Genomic DNA, 17,038 nt, shown 5'->3' on the forward strand with positions numbered 1-17,038 from the left:
TGTTATCCCTCAATTTACCAAGGGGAAACTTCACTTTACACTTCAAGCACTATAAGGGGGTGTTAATGGTGTGTGTTTTAATGGGACTGAGGAATGGACTGGCTTTTGAGATTTTGCATTTCAAATGCCACTTTGAGGATACAGAGTGCCAGCAATAAGTGGATCCCTGGCGCTCCCTTCATTTCTGAAAGAACCAGATAGCAAATTGAAGCAGGTTTCTGATCTCTCTTCACCTTCCCTCACCCACCCCCATACTATTTCTCTGTATTATGGTTCCACATACAGACTTCATTCAAGATTGAGAGGAACAATTAGCTAAGGCTCAGTAAACAATGCATGAAGTACATGGGCTGTTAAATTAGGTCTAGAAGCCATTTACTAGTTCTTAATGGTATGCTGGGTATTTGTTCTTTTTTATGGCCTTGCACAGCAGCGTGGTGGTAGCATTTTTTCATTGTCAGAATCACGCTTACTGTAACTGCCCATTTTTCTTGCTGTGATCGTGGAGGCTAGTTTTACTTGATACTTCCTTGTTGGGGTGTCCTGCCACTCTACTTGACCCATGAAAAGATCAAGATGAACTCTGATTTAAAAAAAAACAAAAAACCCCACCAACCAACAAATGGTCTGGCAGCAGTTTATAGACTAACAAAACATGTAAATGGTATCATGAGCTTTCGTGGGCAAAGCCCACTTCTTCGGATGACCGGAGTTATGAGTTTGGGATGTGAACACTCGAAATAAATAGGAGCAGGGAAGGGGGGAGGAGGAATAAGGGAGGGGCTGGGAGACAGATCAGTAAGTATCTGGAGAATGGATACTTAAACATAAGCAGATAAAAATCAAAGTCAGTCCTTCCTGACATAGGAATCGATCTATCAACCGTGATTTTTATCTGCTTAGGTTTAAGTACCCATTCTCCAGATACTTACTGAAACACACACACACACACACACACACACACACACACACACACACTCTCTCTCCCTCTCCTCCTCCCTCCGAGTGTTCACATCCCAAACACATAACTCCAGTCATCTGAAGAAGTGGGCTGTGCCCACGAAAGCTCATGATACCATCTACATGTTTTGTTAGTGTATCAAGTGTTACCAGACCATTATTTGTTTTTTTTTCTGTAACAGACTAACTCTGCTACCCTCTGAAGCTCTCCTTCTGAGTTGCCAGGGTAGGAGAGAGTGAGTGCGTGAGTGTGTGAGAGAGCAGCAGTAGGCGAGTGTATCATGACAGCAGCAAAAGGAAGAAACAGTAGCTTTCTCTGGACACAACACCGGTATACAATTTTTTAGACGCCATCTGCTTCAGAGATAAAATGTGCTATTTATTATGTTTTTTGATGTGCTGAATTCAAATATGACAATTAAAACAACTGATTGGCTAGTGTTTCAAAGATATTTAAGTTTTTACATTTTACGTCTATGTATATTGTGTAGATAGAGTTTTAATCATAAATTGTAAACCTAGGTCTTTTCATGTGTTTATGGTTGCTTTACATGATAATATTTCACCTGTCCGGTTTATGTAACACTTTAAAAATCAGCAAAAGGGTTATATAAATAAAAATTATGAAACAAAAGGCAAAAAACTACTATGTACATAGTTTAAGCCTATTCAGTGTCTACTCGGAACTTCTTGGATTGTCTCGTATTATTAAATGGAGCATCTCAACAGTTTTGGAACAGTACACATTTGCACATACTTATAGATAGTTAAAACGTCTCTAGTAGCCGTGTCAGTCTGTACCTTGTACATTGTTATTAATACTTTTTACTGTGTTGAAGTATAGAGTAACATTGCACTTCTCTAGTTCTCATTTATATAATCAGAAGTCTTATTTGCAGAAAACTTTTCACAAAATCACTGTAAAAATGTACATTTTAGTTACATAACAGGACTAAGCACACTTGTTGAATCTGTACTGTTTATTCTCACCACTCACGTTCTTTTCAGTAATTTTCTCAGGAATGCAAGACACGTGTGCTCACCTCTCACAAGAATCACACTGCACCTTTAATAGTACATGAGAAAACTAAATTAAAAAGTCACAATTATACAGATAATTTTGATAAAATGGTACAATTTACAAAATAATATTCCTTCAGAATATAATCCCCGCTGAAGATGACTATGAGCATTAGTGGAAATACTTGCTAATGTAAACTTTCTAACCGTCAGAGTGGTTAAGCACTGGAATAAATCGCTTAGGGAGACTGGGGAATCTCCATCACTGGAGATATTTAAGAACAGGTTAGATATACCTCTGTAAGGGATGAGCTAGATGGTGCTTGGTCCTGCCGTGAATGCAGGGGCCTGGACTTGACAGCCTCTTGAGGTCCCTTCCAATTTTAGTATTTTATGAGTCTATGAAATTTATTACAAAAAACATGATCCTTAAACAATTATTAAATTGGCACAATATGCAACTGGTTACATTTTTGGCCACCAACTTTGTGCTTGCACTGCTTGTGTTTTTCTCATTAGACTCCAGCCCGAATACAAAATTGGTATCCACATCTAAATCTGCAAAAATGAACTGCATATATCCGCATCCGTGGATGTGGATACCCACAGATACAAATCAGATATCTGTGGATTTGTAGGGCTCAATTTCTCGTAGCTTTTTCTTTCTTACCATCCTTCCAGCTGTACTTTTTTTACTGCAAGTCACAGAATTGCAATATAAACAATAGTCCTTTACTCTCTGGAAAAAACAATGAAAGATGGACAAAGCATGGTTACATTGTAAATTGTAAATAGAATTCTTGACTTATTCAGTAGCATTAATTCCATTAAAAATTAACTGTTTTGCAAACTTTTCCTTTGAGTGTGTGTGTGGGGGGAGGGGAGTGCTCATGGGTCAAAGTATATTTGGAGCCCCAGCCTATATTTCTATCCATTTTGGTTTATGGATGGTGGATATAATGGTATCCAAAGAGATTTCCCTGCTGAATCTATAGCACCCATTCACTCCCACCACATTTTTAACAGTACTTCCAGATATTATTCATGCAGAATCACCACTATAGAACTAAATCTGTTATAATATGTTAGAGTCCCACTAAGAATGTGGCACAGTTACTGTAACCTGATTCTTTTATTTAAAAAAATTGTATTTTTCTTCTGACTGCATTTAGCGTCTTTTGTGTAGTCTGCACTCTGCTGATGTCTTTAAACTATAAATATGTTTCTGCAAACTAATTACACTTCCACTTAGAAAAAAATTAACTCATGTATCACTATTAACAATGATGAACATTATAAAAATAGTTGACTTCTGGCACTGAATACCTTGAGGATTAGTGGTCCACAGTTGAACCCATCCGTTTATCTGTTGTGTTCTACCATTTTTGTTTTCCAATTCCCTGTTGGTGTTTCGCTTCTTTGAAAGAGGAAAGACCTGAAATTTGAAGGATGTACAGTAGCCAACTGTATAACAGTGCTTTCTTTTTTGTTGCAGTTTCTCAACATGTTTTGTAACCCTTTCTTTTTCTACCTTGAAACAATCAAATTAACACATCTATTCACTTGGTTTCATATAATCGTATCAGTGCTGCTACTAACTTCCTATGACTCATACTATGTGCTAGTGTTTTCTGCCCACTTTCAATGAAGAAGTTGGCCATGATCAGATTTCACAAGTTGACTCAATGTCCATTATGAAGCACAGTCTTCCTCAGTGTCACTAGTTTTTAAAACAGCTTGCACAATAACTATACATGTGAACAGGACCGGCTTTCGGAAGTGCGGGGCCTGATGCACGGGGGCGGCACCGCACATGCACCGTGCGGCCGGGGCGGGAGCCACACATGCGCCGCATGCCTGGGAGTGGGGCCCTCTTAGGCGTGGGGCCCCACACATAGGCACGGGGCCCGATTCCGGGGAATCGGCCTGAAGCCGGCCCTGCATGTGAACTATGAAACTAAGTGTCTAGAAAGATCCCTTCCAATTCCTCAGGAATTGTCTTTCATGCTTTATTTCATTGCCCAGGGGATCAATTATTACCAGCTCTATAAGTGACCATTTATCCACATGGTATTTGGAATATGATGATTTAACAGCTTTCTAATTATTTTTGTAAACATCAAACACATCTTATCAATTGTAAAAATACAGCAATGCAGACTATATTTACATTGCTGATAAAATTATAGCAAGGGTGAGCAATAATTTTTGGTGGGGGGCCATTCCAAGATTTTGGAAAGTGGTGTGGAAGAAAACATTGTCCTCACTCTGAGTTTGTAGCAACAAGTAGCCAGAGGCAGTTTTATTACGAGCTGCAGCAAGGGAAAAACTGGTTCGGACAGGGGAGAAGCCCCCCCCCTCCGAGGCAGATCTTCGAATACAAGCAATTATGAAGCAGTTTATATACTGTCTATTAGATATAATACCAATAACAATTAGTCTCCTTCCCATTACAAACACCAATGGCTAACAGTTATTTAGTTCCACCCAGATGCTCCTTATCTCAAGGTCCCTGCCAGAGTCAGCATTCGTCCTTATCTCCGTATGGAGGCGAGAGGCAAAGGCAGCGTCTAATTACAGATCTCGCGTTGTCAGGCCACAGACTTAGCCTGACTCTTGCTCTCTTGTTAACAAGACCAAGATGGCTGCACACAAATTCCCTTATTCCCTTTTCCTGCCTCCACAGTGGTCAAGGGCCACACTTTTCTGTGGAGGGGGTGCCAGGACTAGGATGGAGGTTGGATGCAGAAGAGTGCATGGACTATGGGACTCGGGCGCAGGAGACAGTGTGAGGTCTGGAGTTTGGGTGAAGAAGGGGGTTGTGATCTGGGTCATGAGATTGGGGTGTAGGATCTGGGAGGGTATTTGGGTGTACTTGAATTGATTTTATTCGCTTTTAGTCTGTGAAACCCTGTTTCTTTAAGTCATTAAGTAAAGGTGAGTTAATTCTAATTTAATCAATTAGATTGTTATTTATAATTGTTGTTTTGGAGTTAGGTCCAGATTATTACTGGAATAATTTTATTCCTGGAGACTCCTACGGCATACCATTAAGTGTCTAGAGGGCCAGCCAGGTGGAGGCACCGCCATTGTATGTTCCTTTAGGAGCAAGGGACTGCAGCAAGGGGGTAGATAGGGAATCCCAAACTAAACAACATTGCCACTGGGGTACTCAGGATATCTTTTTATGTTAAAACTATCAGGCACCTAGGCACACAGGTGAGCGTGGCATGCTGCCGCATAACCCAGGGAGGAAAAAGCAGGTTACACAGGGGTCAGGAAGGAGTCCAGAGAATCCCAGCCTGCCAACTATAGATTCCCCATTCCTGCTTTAGCGGGACCTCCTCATACAATTAGGCAGATTCAGTATATTGGATATTGGGGAGGGGCTAGTGGGGAGGTTTTTCATTACTTTTGCATGGCTGGATATTATACCCTCAAGAATGCAGCACTATAAAGGACAATCCAGGAAACTACAGACCTGTCAGCCTTACCTCAGTCCCTGGATAAATCATGGAGGGGATCCTCAAGGAATCCATTTTGAAGCACTTGGAAGAGGAGAAAATGATCAGGAATAGTCATTAAGGGCAAGTCATGCCTGACCAATCTGATTAGATTCTATGATGAGGTAACTGGCTCTGTTGACATTGGGAAGTCACTTTAGCAAAGCTTTTGATATGGTCTCCCACAGTATTCTTGCCAGCAAGTTAAGGAAGTATGGATTGGATAAATGGACTATAAGGTGGATAGAAAGCTGGCTAGACTGTCGGGCTCAACTGGTAGTGATCAATGGCGCAATGTCTGGCTGGTGTTTGGTTTCAAGCGGAGTGCCTCAAGGATCGGTTCTAGGGCCGGTTTTGTTCAACATCTTTATTAATGACCTGGATGAGGGGATGGATTGCACCATCAGCAAGTTTGCAGAGAACATTCAGCTAGATACTTTAGAGGATAGGGATAGGGTCCAGAGTGACCTAGAGAAATTGGAGGACTAGGCCAAAAGAAATCTGATGAGGTTCAACAAGGACAAGTGCAGAATCCTGCACATGGGACGGAAGAATCTCAAGCATTGTTACAGGCTAAGTAGCAGTAGCAGTTCAGCAGAAAAGGATCTGGGGATTACAGTGGGTGAGAAGCTGCATATGAGTCAACAGTGTGCCCTTGTAGCCAAGAGGGCTAATTACATATTAGGTTGCATTCAGAGGAGCTTTTCCAGTTGATCTAGAGAAGTTATTATTCCCCTTTGTTTAGCACTGGTGAGGCCACATCTGTGTCCAGTTCTGGGCTCCCCACTATAGAAAGGATGTGGACACATTGGAGAGGGTCCAGCGGAGAGCAACCAAAATTATTAGGGGGCCGGAGCACATAACTTATGAGGAGAAGCTGAGGGATTTGGGCTTATTTAGTCTGCAGAAGAGAAGATATGATAGCAGTCTCAACTTTCTGAAGGGAGGTTCCAAAGAGGATGGAGAGAGGCTGTTCTCGGTGACCGATGGCAGAACAAGGAGCAATGGTCTCAAGTTACAGTGGGAGAGGTTTAGGTTGGATATTAAGAAAAACGATGTCACTAGGAGGGCAGTGAAGCACTGGAATGGGTTACCTAAGGAGGTGCCAGAATCTCATCCCTAGAGGTTTTTAAGTCCCAGCTTCACAATGGGTGGGATGATTTAGTTAGGGTTGGTCCTGCTTTGGGTAGGGTGTAGGATTCGATGACCTCCTGAGGTCTCCTCCAGCCCTAGGATTCTATAATTCTATGATAACAATAACAATAAAAGGTAGCAAGTGCTATAAGAGAAACACAGAGGCTACGTCTACACCGTAGCCTTCTTGTGGAAAAGCTTATGCAAATGAAACACGGAGTGGAATATCGCTCCCCTAAGAGATGTCTCTGTCTGATCCATGTGCTCCTCTGAACCCATCAGCTTTCCCCTAGCCCTTAGTTTAAAAATTGGTCCACGACCTTTTTTATGTTATGTGCCAGCAGTCGGGTTCCATGTTGATTTAGATAGAGCACATCATTCCAGTATAGGATCCCCCTTTCTCCAAAGTTCCCGCCATTCCTGATAGAGCTAAATCCTTCCTTTCTACACCATGGTCTCATCATGCATAGAGACTCTGCAGTGCAGCCTTCATACTTGGCCCTGTGAGTGGAACTGGAAGCATTTCAGAGATAGCCTGGGAAACATCCGATAGGAGCTCTCAGGTAAGTGTGGCTTTTTTGGCGTGACGGGGTGGCATGGAAGGTGTGTTGGAGACAAGGAGCTGTGCTGTGGGCTGGTGGGATGAGTATCCTAGTGTCTGTCTCAGTGGTGCTAGTTGCAGGGAGTGTGTGACCATGTGTTTGGCAGTTGAAAGTGCTTTGTTGCAGATGGGGGGGGGGGGGGCCTAGAGAGGCTGATTGGGTTGGAGGCCAGGCTTGGAGACAGCAACCTTCTACCAGAGGCAGCCAGAGCAAACTAAATGAGCAGCCAACACACAAGTTTGCTTAGAGGCAGCCCCACAGAGGTTGTACTTTTTCTTGGTTTTTGTTTTTTCTTTCTTCTCTTCAGCCTTCAGGGGGCAATAAAAACATAGGAGCCTCTCAGAAGGAAGGTAGAATAAATAAAGATAAGCTGTTGGGAGTTGCACAGCATGTGCTATGTTTGTCTTCCTCCCGGAAGATTGAAGAAATTTCATCTGGATAGAAGACAGCATTTAATACTGCATACACTACATGCTGAAAAACCATTGAGGGGAGCCCAGAACAGAGAAGAAAATTGGCAGCATATGACTTCCAGGAGACGACAACTCCAGAATCCTGATAGAAGCAAGTAACCGCTCTTAGGGTCTCTTCACACGTATTACTGTGGGAAATGCTTTGGCAGAGACCTCCAAAGGAAGGCATCAGGAGGAGACCCCATTGACCAGAAGGCATGGATTGCCTAGGCTCGAGGGTTCCACCACCACCAGTCCCAAGAGGAGGAGAGGGGTGGTGGTGGTTGTCGTGGTCTCCCTCTTAAGAGGGATGGAGTCATCCCTCTGCTGTCCAGATCATAAATCTCAAAGTGTGCTGCTTACCTGGAGAATTCAGGATGTGACGGAGTCTTCCGAGACTGATCAAACTTTTGGATCACTACCCCTTCCTACTTCTCTATGGGGGAATCTAACGATACTGCCAAGAATGACCTTGAGTGGGTCACTGCAGATTATGCAGTGATGGGAAGAAGGATCAAGGAGTTTGAGGTGCAGGTGGTGGTCTTGTCAATCCTCTCTATTGAAGGAAATGGTCCAGGCAGGCATCTTTGAATTTTGGAAGTAAATGCTTGCTTGTGGAGGTGGTCTTCAGAGAGGGCTTTTGTTTTTCGACCATGGGATGCTGTTCTGGGCTCATTGATTGCTAGGAAAAGATGAGATTCATCTAATGAAGAGAGGGAAGAGAATCTTTGCAGGCAGATTACTTGCCCGTTGAGTCTTTAGGTTAAGCTTAGAGGCAAGAACAACAGAAGTGATGTTGTACTTGTTGTCTGCTATAGATCACCAGATCAGGTCGATGAGGTGACGAGGCTTTCTTCAGACAACTAAGAACCTTCCAGATCACAGGCTCTGGTTCTCACGGGGGACATCTGCTGGGAGACCAATACAGCAATATACAGACGATCCAGGAAGTGTTTGGAGAATGTTGGGGTACTTCCTGGTACAAGTGCTGAAGGATCCAACAAGGGGCTATATACAGCTTCAGCTGCTGCTCACAAACAGAGGAATTAGTAGGGGAAGTAGACATGGATGTCAGCCTAGGAAGCAGTGATCATGAGATGATCGACTTCAGGATTCTGACAAAAGGAAGAAAGAAGGGCAGCAAAATACACACCTTGGACTTCAGAAAAGCAGACTGATTCCATCAGAAATTATGGCCAAGATCCCCTGGGATGCTAATATGAAGGGGAAAAGAGTCCAGGAGTGCTGGCAGTATTTTAAAGAAGCCTTATTGAAGGCCCAGGAACAAACCATCCTGATGTGCAGTAAGAAAAGCAACTCTGGTTGGCCATCAGCTTGGCTTAGCAGTGAAATCCTTGGTGAGCTCAAACATAAAAAGGAAACTTACAAGAAGTGGCAACTTGAACAGATGTCTAGGAAGGAGTATAAATATATTGCTGGAGTATTGTTTGGAGAGGGAGTTCTCCAGGTAAAAGAGGAGTAAAAACGGGACCCTTGTGGTAAGTGGCTGTCTGGAGTGTGTGTTTGTGTGTGAGGGAGTTATTTACTGTGTGCTGAGCTTGTGTTTGTCTGTTTGGTTGGTTTGTTTGAAGGAGATTCTAAAAGGTTTGAAATCTAGAAGCCTCTGTTAATTGGCTGAGCCTCAGTCAGGGGGAGGGACTACCAGAGCTATATAAGCCTGTGACTCAGCGACCAAGGAGCTTGCGAACAGGAACAGCTAACAGGGAGTTTGGAGAGGGAGGTTAGAGGGCACTAGTGACTTATGACCTTCTTTAAAACATAACTCGTATAATAATCTATATTCCAGAGGTTTAAAAAGAATCCCAGTTTATACTTAAACTTATTCATTAGAAAAATGGAGACAGAAGCCCAGCAGCAGAGTGGGGGCTATCCTGTTTATTGCATCAAGTGTAACATGTATGATTACCTGCCCTGTGGGTGGGTGGCATATGTGTGCACCCGTTGCAAGGAGCTCCTGACCCTCAGAGACCGAGTTTGGGTTTTGGAGGCCAGCGTGGCTGAACTGGAGGAGCTAAGGGAGGTAGAGAGCTATGTTGATGGGACTTTCCGGGACACTGTAGTACTGTCCCACCTCCAGTCTGAGAGCCCCAGTGCTCTTAAGGAGGATGAAAGTCTCAAGGGAACAGAGCATTCAATGGGAGCAGAGGGAAACCATCCCGTAGTTGGGACCTTCCTCCCAGAGGATGTTGCAGTATCCTCTCGCACTGAGGATACCTCTAAGGGGGAGGGAATGCCAGTTATGAAGAGGCAGGTGTTAGTAGTGGGCGATTCGATCGTTAGAAACATAGATAGTTGGGTTTGTGATGACCAGGAGAACCATGTGGTCACTTGCCTGCCTGGTGCGAAGGTTGCGGATCTCTCGAGGCATCTAGATAGACTTATGTGTAGTACTGGGGAGGAGCCAGTAGTCGTGGTACATGTAGGTACCAATGACGTAGGGAAGGGTAGGAGAGATGTCCTGGAGGCCAAATTTAGGCTGCTAGGAAAGAGACTGAAATTCAGGGCCTCTATGGTGGCATTCTCGGAAATGCTTCCAGTTCCACGCGCAGGGCCAGGTAGGCAGACAGAGCTTCAGAGTCTCAATGCGTGGATGAGATGATGGTGTAGGGAAGAGGGGTTTGGATTTATTAGGAACTGGGGACACTTTTGGGAGAGGGGGAGCCTATACAGGAAGGATGGGCTCCACCTAAACCAGGGTGGAACCAGACTGCTGGCACTAAACATTAAAAAGGCTGTAGAGCAGTTTTTAAACTAAGAGATGGGGGAAAGCCGATTGGTGCAGAGATGCACGTAAATCGGAGGGAGACTTCTCTTAGAGGAGAATCCATTGATAGAGATTCTCTAAACTGTAGTCAGAAAGAGAGGAGGGGAGAGGGCAAATCATGGGCCAGAGCAGACAAACAACTGCATACAAAGGAATCCAATGCATCAGGGAAGGGCAGACAAATAAGCAGTGGCAAATTTTTAAAGTGCTTCTACACAAATGCTAGGAGTCTGACTAATAAGATGGGTGAACTAGAGTACCTCGTATTAAATGAGGAGCTTGACATAAGAGGCATCACTGAAACCTAGTGGAATGAGGAAAATCTGTGGGACACAATCATACCAGGATATAAAATATATCGAAAGGACAGAGTAGGCTGGGTGGGTGGCGGAGTGGCACTGTATGTGAAAGAATGTAGAATCAAATGAAATAAAAATATTAAGTGAATCAACATGTTCAATAGAATCGCTATGGATAGTAATTCCATGCTCCAATAATAAGAAATTAGCAGTAGGGATATGTTACCGACCACCTGACCAGGACAGCGATACTGACATTGAAATGCTGAGGGAGATTAGAGAGGCTACCAAAATAAAGAACTCTATAATAATGGGGGATTTTAATTACCCCCCATATTGACTGGATACATGTCAACTCAGGAAGAGAAGTGGAGATAAAATTTCTCAATGGCTTAAATGACTGCTTCTTAGAGCAGTTGGTGCAGGAACCCACAAGGGGAGAGGCAATTCTCGATTTAGTCCTGAGTGGAGCGCAGGATCAGGTCCAGGAAATAACCATTACAGGACCGCTTGGGAATAGTGACCATAATATAACAACATTCAACATTCCTGTGGTGGGAAGAACACCTCAGCAGTCCAGCACCCTGGCATTTAATTTCAAAAAGGGGAATTACACAAAAATGAGGAGGTTAGTTAAACAGAAATTAAAAGGTACAGTGGCTGGAGCCAAATCCCTGAAAGCTGCATGGAAACTTTTTAAAGTCACCATAATAGAGGCCCAACTTAAATGTATACCCCAAATTAAAAAACATAGCAAGAGACCTAAAAAAGAGTCACCGTAGCTTAACCACCATTTAAAAGAAGCAGCGAGGGACAAAAAGGTATCTTTTAAGAAGTGGAAGTCCAATCCTAGTGAGATAAATAGAAAGGAACATAAACACTGTCAAATCAAGTGTAAAGATCTAATAAGAAAAGCAAAAAAAGATTGAGGAATAGCTAGCCAAAAACTTAAAAAGAAATAACAAAATGTTTTTAAGTACATTAGAAGCAGGAAGCCTGCTAAAAAAAACTCTGTGGGTCCCCTAGATAATCGAGCTATAAAAGGAGCGATCAAGGACGATAAAGCCATTGCAGAGAAACTAAATTATCTCTTTGCTTCAGTCTTCACGGCTGAGGACGTTGGAGAGATTCCCAAATCTGCACCGTCCTTTGTGGGTAATGAATCTGCGGAACTGTCCCGGATTGAAGTGTCATTAGAGGAGGTTTTGGAACAAATAGAAAAACTTAATGTTAACAAATCTCCAGGACCAGATGGCATTCATCTAAGGGTTCTAAAAGAACTCAAATGGGAAATTGCTGAACTATTATCTGTGGTTTGTAACCTATCCCTTAAATCGGCTTCCGTACCTAATGACTGGAAGGTAGCCAACATGACACCAATATTTAAAAAGGGCTCCAGAGACGATCCTGGCAATTACAGACCGGTAAGTCTAACTTCAGTACCGGGCAAATTAGTTGAAACAATAGTAAAGAATAAAATTGTGAAGCATGTAGAAGAACATAATTTGTTGGACAAAAGTCAACATGGTTTTTGTAAAGCAGGGGTTCCCAAACTTTTTGATGCGGGGACCAGTAAATCCATTCACGAACTTTTGGAGGCCCGGTAACATTCATTTGCATATTTGCATATTCATTAATCAAATGATGAATATTCAAATAAATTGTTTCTGGTCCTCCCAAAACCCCCAGTGCCAGCTTTAGCAAAGCTTTTGATATGGTCACCCACAATATTCTTGCCAGAGAGTTAAGGAATATGGATTGGATAAATGGACAGTAAGACAGACAGAAAGCTGGTTAGACCAGGGTTTCCCAAACTTTTTACTTTAGTTGGAACCCTTTTTTTTTAAATACTGCTTTTTGCAGCCCAAAAATATAAACACATAAAAAACAAACTGAGAAAATACCAGACATAATACATGTCTGGTATTTTCTCTTTAGGTAAGTTGTATTACTACTAGATGTATCAGTTTGTAGTTTCAAACTGCCTGGCTGGTAAATGTGCTCAGGCTCCATAAGTGTGTCTACCAGCCAGACAATTCGCAACTACTCAAGGGAGGTTGTGTGTGTGTGTGTGTGTGTGGGCGGGGGGGGGGACAATAGAAACCCCGGGCCGGACTAAGTCATGTTTTGCGAGGGGGAAGGAGGGAACAGGGACAGCGTCCCAAGATCTACATATGGCCGGGTCAGTCCCACTCCCCTCAGGCCGATTCATTCCTCCCTCCTGCTCCCCCCGCTGTGCCTCTGGCCAGCCCCACTCCCCCAACCCATTCCCGGGCAGCCAGGTACCCCCCCTTCTCCTCCCAATCTCCCTTGGCCAGCCCCGCTGTCTGCATCCAGCCCTCTATCCAGCAGCTGCTTCTTCTCTTCCCCCCTCCCCACATCTTCCCTGGCCAGCTCCCTGCCCCCAACCTTGCACCCCCTGGCAGCCCTGCTTCCACCAGCCCCCCAATCTCCCCAGCCTGCCCCGATTCCCCCGTCCAGTGCTGCTTCTAGTGGCCAGCTCTCCCCTCCTCCTCACCCCAGAATCCCCTTAGCCCTGCACCCTCCTGGTGCCTCCCCCTTTGCCCTCTCTTTCCCTGATACCCATCCCCTCAGCACTCTCTGCCACATCCCCTCCTGCCCCTCTGTGCCCTCACACCTGACTTGCTCCATCCCCACCTCTCACATGCCCACCCCTTCTTTCAAGCCTTCTCCCACCACCTCCTCCTCCAGCCCCCAATGCCCTTCTCCTCTCCTCTCCTCTCCCAACATCACCCTGTCCCCCCGCCCACTAACACCTCCCCTCCTGCCCTTTCCCTCGTTGTCTGCACTTGGCCCCCTGGCATTTGTCTCTCTTTCCTGCACCCTGTTCCTTGGTGCCTTCCCCTCCCCCTGCCCAAGCCCCTTCTCCTTCCACTCCTCCCCCTCCACGCAAGCCCGCCTCCACTGCCGCTGCTGCCTCCACCCAAGCCTGTTCCCTACCTTCTGCCTCCCACATTGTGGGGCCGGAGGCTGCCGGAGTCAGCGTGGCCCCGCCACATGCCTCCGAAGACTTTTAAAATCCCAGGCCGTGACTTCGCGTCACGCCCGGGCGTCCTCCCCACCCACGTGCAACGCCGCACATGGGCAGCAGCAGGCGGTGAGGAGGAGCCACGCATGGCAGGGATACTCTGGGGGTGGGGTGGGAGGACGAGCGGGGGAACCCGCGCCAGGCAGAGCCGGGGGAGAGACCTAGCTCCTCATATCGGTGGAACAGGACCCCCAGCTCTGTAACTCGCCGGCACTTCCGGGTTCAGGAGCGTGGGGCTCGAATAGCCCTAAGGCCGGCCCTTCCGGCAACCACGAGCCATGCTGAGGCCCATTGTTTGGGAAACTCTGTTGTAAAGGGAAATCCTGTCTTACTAATCTATTAGGGTACGTCTAGACTACATGCCTCTGGCGACAGAGGCATGTAGATTAGGGTACCGGACATAGTAAAATGAAGCGGCAATTTAAATAATCGCCGCTTCATTTAAATTTACATGGCTGCCGCGCTGAGCCGACAAACAGCTGATCAGCTGTTTGTCGGCTCAGCACCATAGTCTGGATGCTCCCCTGCCGACATCAAAGGTATTTGTCGACCACCCAGGTATGCCTCATCCCAGGAGGCATACCTGGGTGGTCGACAAATACCTTTGATGTCGGCAGGGGAGCGTCCAGACTGTCACGCTGAGCCGACAAACAGCTGATCAGCTGTTTGTCAGCTCAGCGCGGCAGCCATGTAAATTTAAATGAAGCGGCGATTATTTAAATCGCCGCTTCATTTTACTATGTCCGGTACCCTAATCTACATGCGTCTGTCGCCAGAGGCATGTAGTCTAGACGTACCCTTAGAGTTCTTTGAAGGGGTTAACAAACATGCGGACAAGGGGGATCCAGTAGATATAGTATACTTAGATTTTCAGAAAGCCTTTGACAAGGTCCCTCACCAAAGACTCTTGTGTAAATTACATGGCCATGGGATAAGAAGGAAGGTCTTTTCTTGGATTGAGAACTGGTTAAAAGACAAGAAACAAAGGGTAGGAATAAATGGTGAATTTTCAGAACGGAGAGGGGTAACTAGTGGTGTCCCCCAAGGGTCAGTTCTGGGACCAATCCTTTTCAACTTATTCATAAGTGATCTGGAGAAAGGGGTAAGCAGTGAAGTGGTAAAGTTTGCAGATGATACCAAACCGTTTAGGATAGTCAAGACAGAAGCAGACTGTGCGGGACTCCAAGAAGATCTCACCAAACTGAGTGATTGGGCAACAAAATGGCAAATGAAATTTAATGTGGATAAGTGTAAAGTAATGCACATCAGGAAAAATAACCCCAACTATACGTACAGTATGATGGGGGCTAATTTGGCTACGACAAATCAGGAAAGAGATCTTGGAGTTATCGTGGACAGTTCTCTGAAAACTTCCACACAGTGTGCAGCAGCGGTCAAAAAGGCAAACAGGATACAAGGAATTATTAAGAAAGGGATAGAAAATAAGACCCATAATATCTTACTGCCCCTGTATAAAACTATGGTACGCCCACATCTGTGTACAGATGTGGTCTCCTCACCACAAAAAAGATATTTTGGCCTTGGAAAGGGTTCAGAAAAGGGCAATTAAAATGATTAGGGGTTTGGAACAGAGAGGTTCAAGAGATTGAGGCTTTTCAGTTTAGAAAAGAGGAGACTGAGGGGGAATATGATAGAGGTATATAAAATCATGAGTGGTGTGGAGAGGGCCGATAAAGAAAAGTTATTTATTAGTTCCCAAAATAGAAAAACTAGAGGACACCAAATGAAATTAATGAGTAACAGGTTTAAAACTAATAAAAGAAAGTTCTTCTCCACACAGCGTGTAGTCAACTTGTGGAACTCCTTGCCAGAGGAGGCTGTGAAGGCTAGGACTATAATAGAGTTTAAAGAGAAGCTAGATAATTTCATGGACATTAGCTCCATAAAAGGCTATTAGCCAGGGGATAAAATGGTGTCCTTGGCCTCTGTCTGTCAGAGGCTGGAGAGGGATGGCAGGAGACAAATCGCTTGATCATTGTCTTCGGTCCACCCTCTCTGGGGCACCTGGTGTTGGCCACTGTCAGCAGACAGGATACTGGGCTAGATGGACCTTTGGTCTGACCCAGTACGGCCATTCTTATACAGGGGGTGTAATTAGGACAGCCAAAGCTCAATTGGAATTGCAGCTGGCTAGGGATGTGAAGGGTAATGAGAGGGGGGAGGACAATCCAGGGAATTACAGACCAGTCAGCCTCACCTCAGTCCCGGGAAAAATAATGGAGAGGGTCCTGAAGAATCCATTTTGAAGCACTTGGAAGAGAAAGAACCAATCAGGACTAGTTGACATGGATACACCAAGGAGGGCAAGTCATGCCTAACCAAAATGATTAGCTTCTATGATGAGGTAACTTGCTGTCTGGACACGGGGAGGTTGGTGGCTGAGAGACTTTGCTTTTAGCAAAACCTTTGATACGGTCTAGCACAGGATCCGCGGCAGCCAGTTAAGGAAGTATGGATTGGATAAATGGACTACAAGGTGGCTGGAAAGCTGCCTAGATTGTCAGGCCCAACAGCTAGCGATCAACAGCTTGATGTCTGGTTCGCCGTCAGTTTCAAGTGGCGTGCCTCAGGGATCAGTGCTAAGGTCATTTTTTCCCCATCACCTTTATTAATGACGTGGATGAGGGGATGGGTTGCACCCTCAGCAAGTTTGCAGATGACACTAAGCCAAGGGGAGAGGTAGATATGCTGGAGGGCAGGGATAGGGTCCAGATTGACCTAGGCAAATTAGAGGTTTGGGTCATGAGAAATCTGAGGTTCAACAAGAATAAGTGCAGAGTCCTCCATGTGGGATGGAAGAATCCTAAGCACTGTTCCAGGCTGGAGACCGACTGTCTAAGCAGTAGTTGCCCAGAAAAGGACCGGGGGATTACAGTGGAAGAGAAGGGAGATGAGAGTCAACAGCATGCCCTTGTAGCTGAGAAGGCTAATGGCATATTAGGCTGCATTAGGAGGAGCATTTCCAGCAGCTCTACAGAAGTTGTTGTTCTCCTTTGTTCGGTACTGGTGAGGCCACATATGGAGTATTGCATCCAGTTCGGGGGCCCTCCCTACTACAGAAAGGATGTGGATGCATTGGAAAGTGTCTAGCGGAGGGCAACAAAAATGATTAGGGGGTTAATATGTAACTGCTGAATTTTTCAGCGGTTGCACATTTATATGTCAGGGGGAAGGAGGAGGCTCTACAGGAGCAGGTTTGTGCAGGGAACCACC

Source organism: Pelodiscus sinensis, chromosome 2, assembly GCF_049634645.1.
Source record: "Pelodiscus sinensis isolate JC-2024 chromosome 2, ASM4963464v1, whole genome shotgun sequence".
In the NCBI taxonomy this organism is placed as follows: Eukaryota; Metazoa; Chordata; order Testudines; family Trionychidae; genus Pelodiscus; species Pelodiscus sinensis.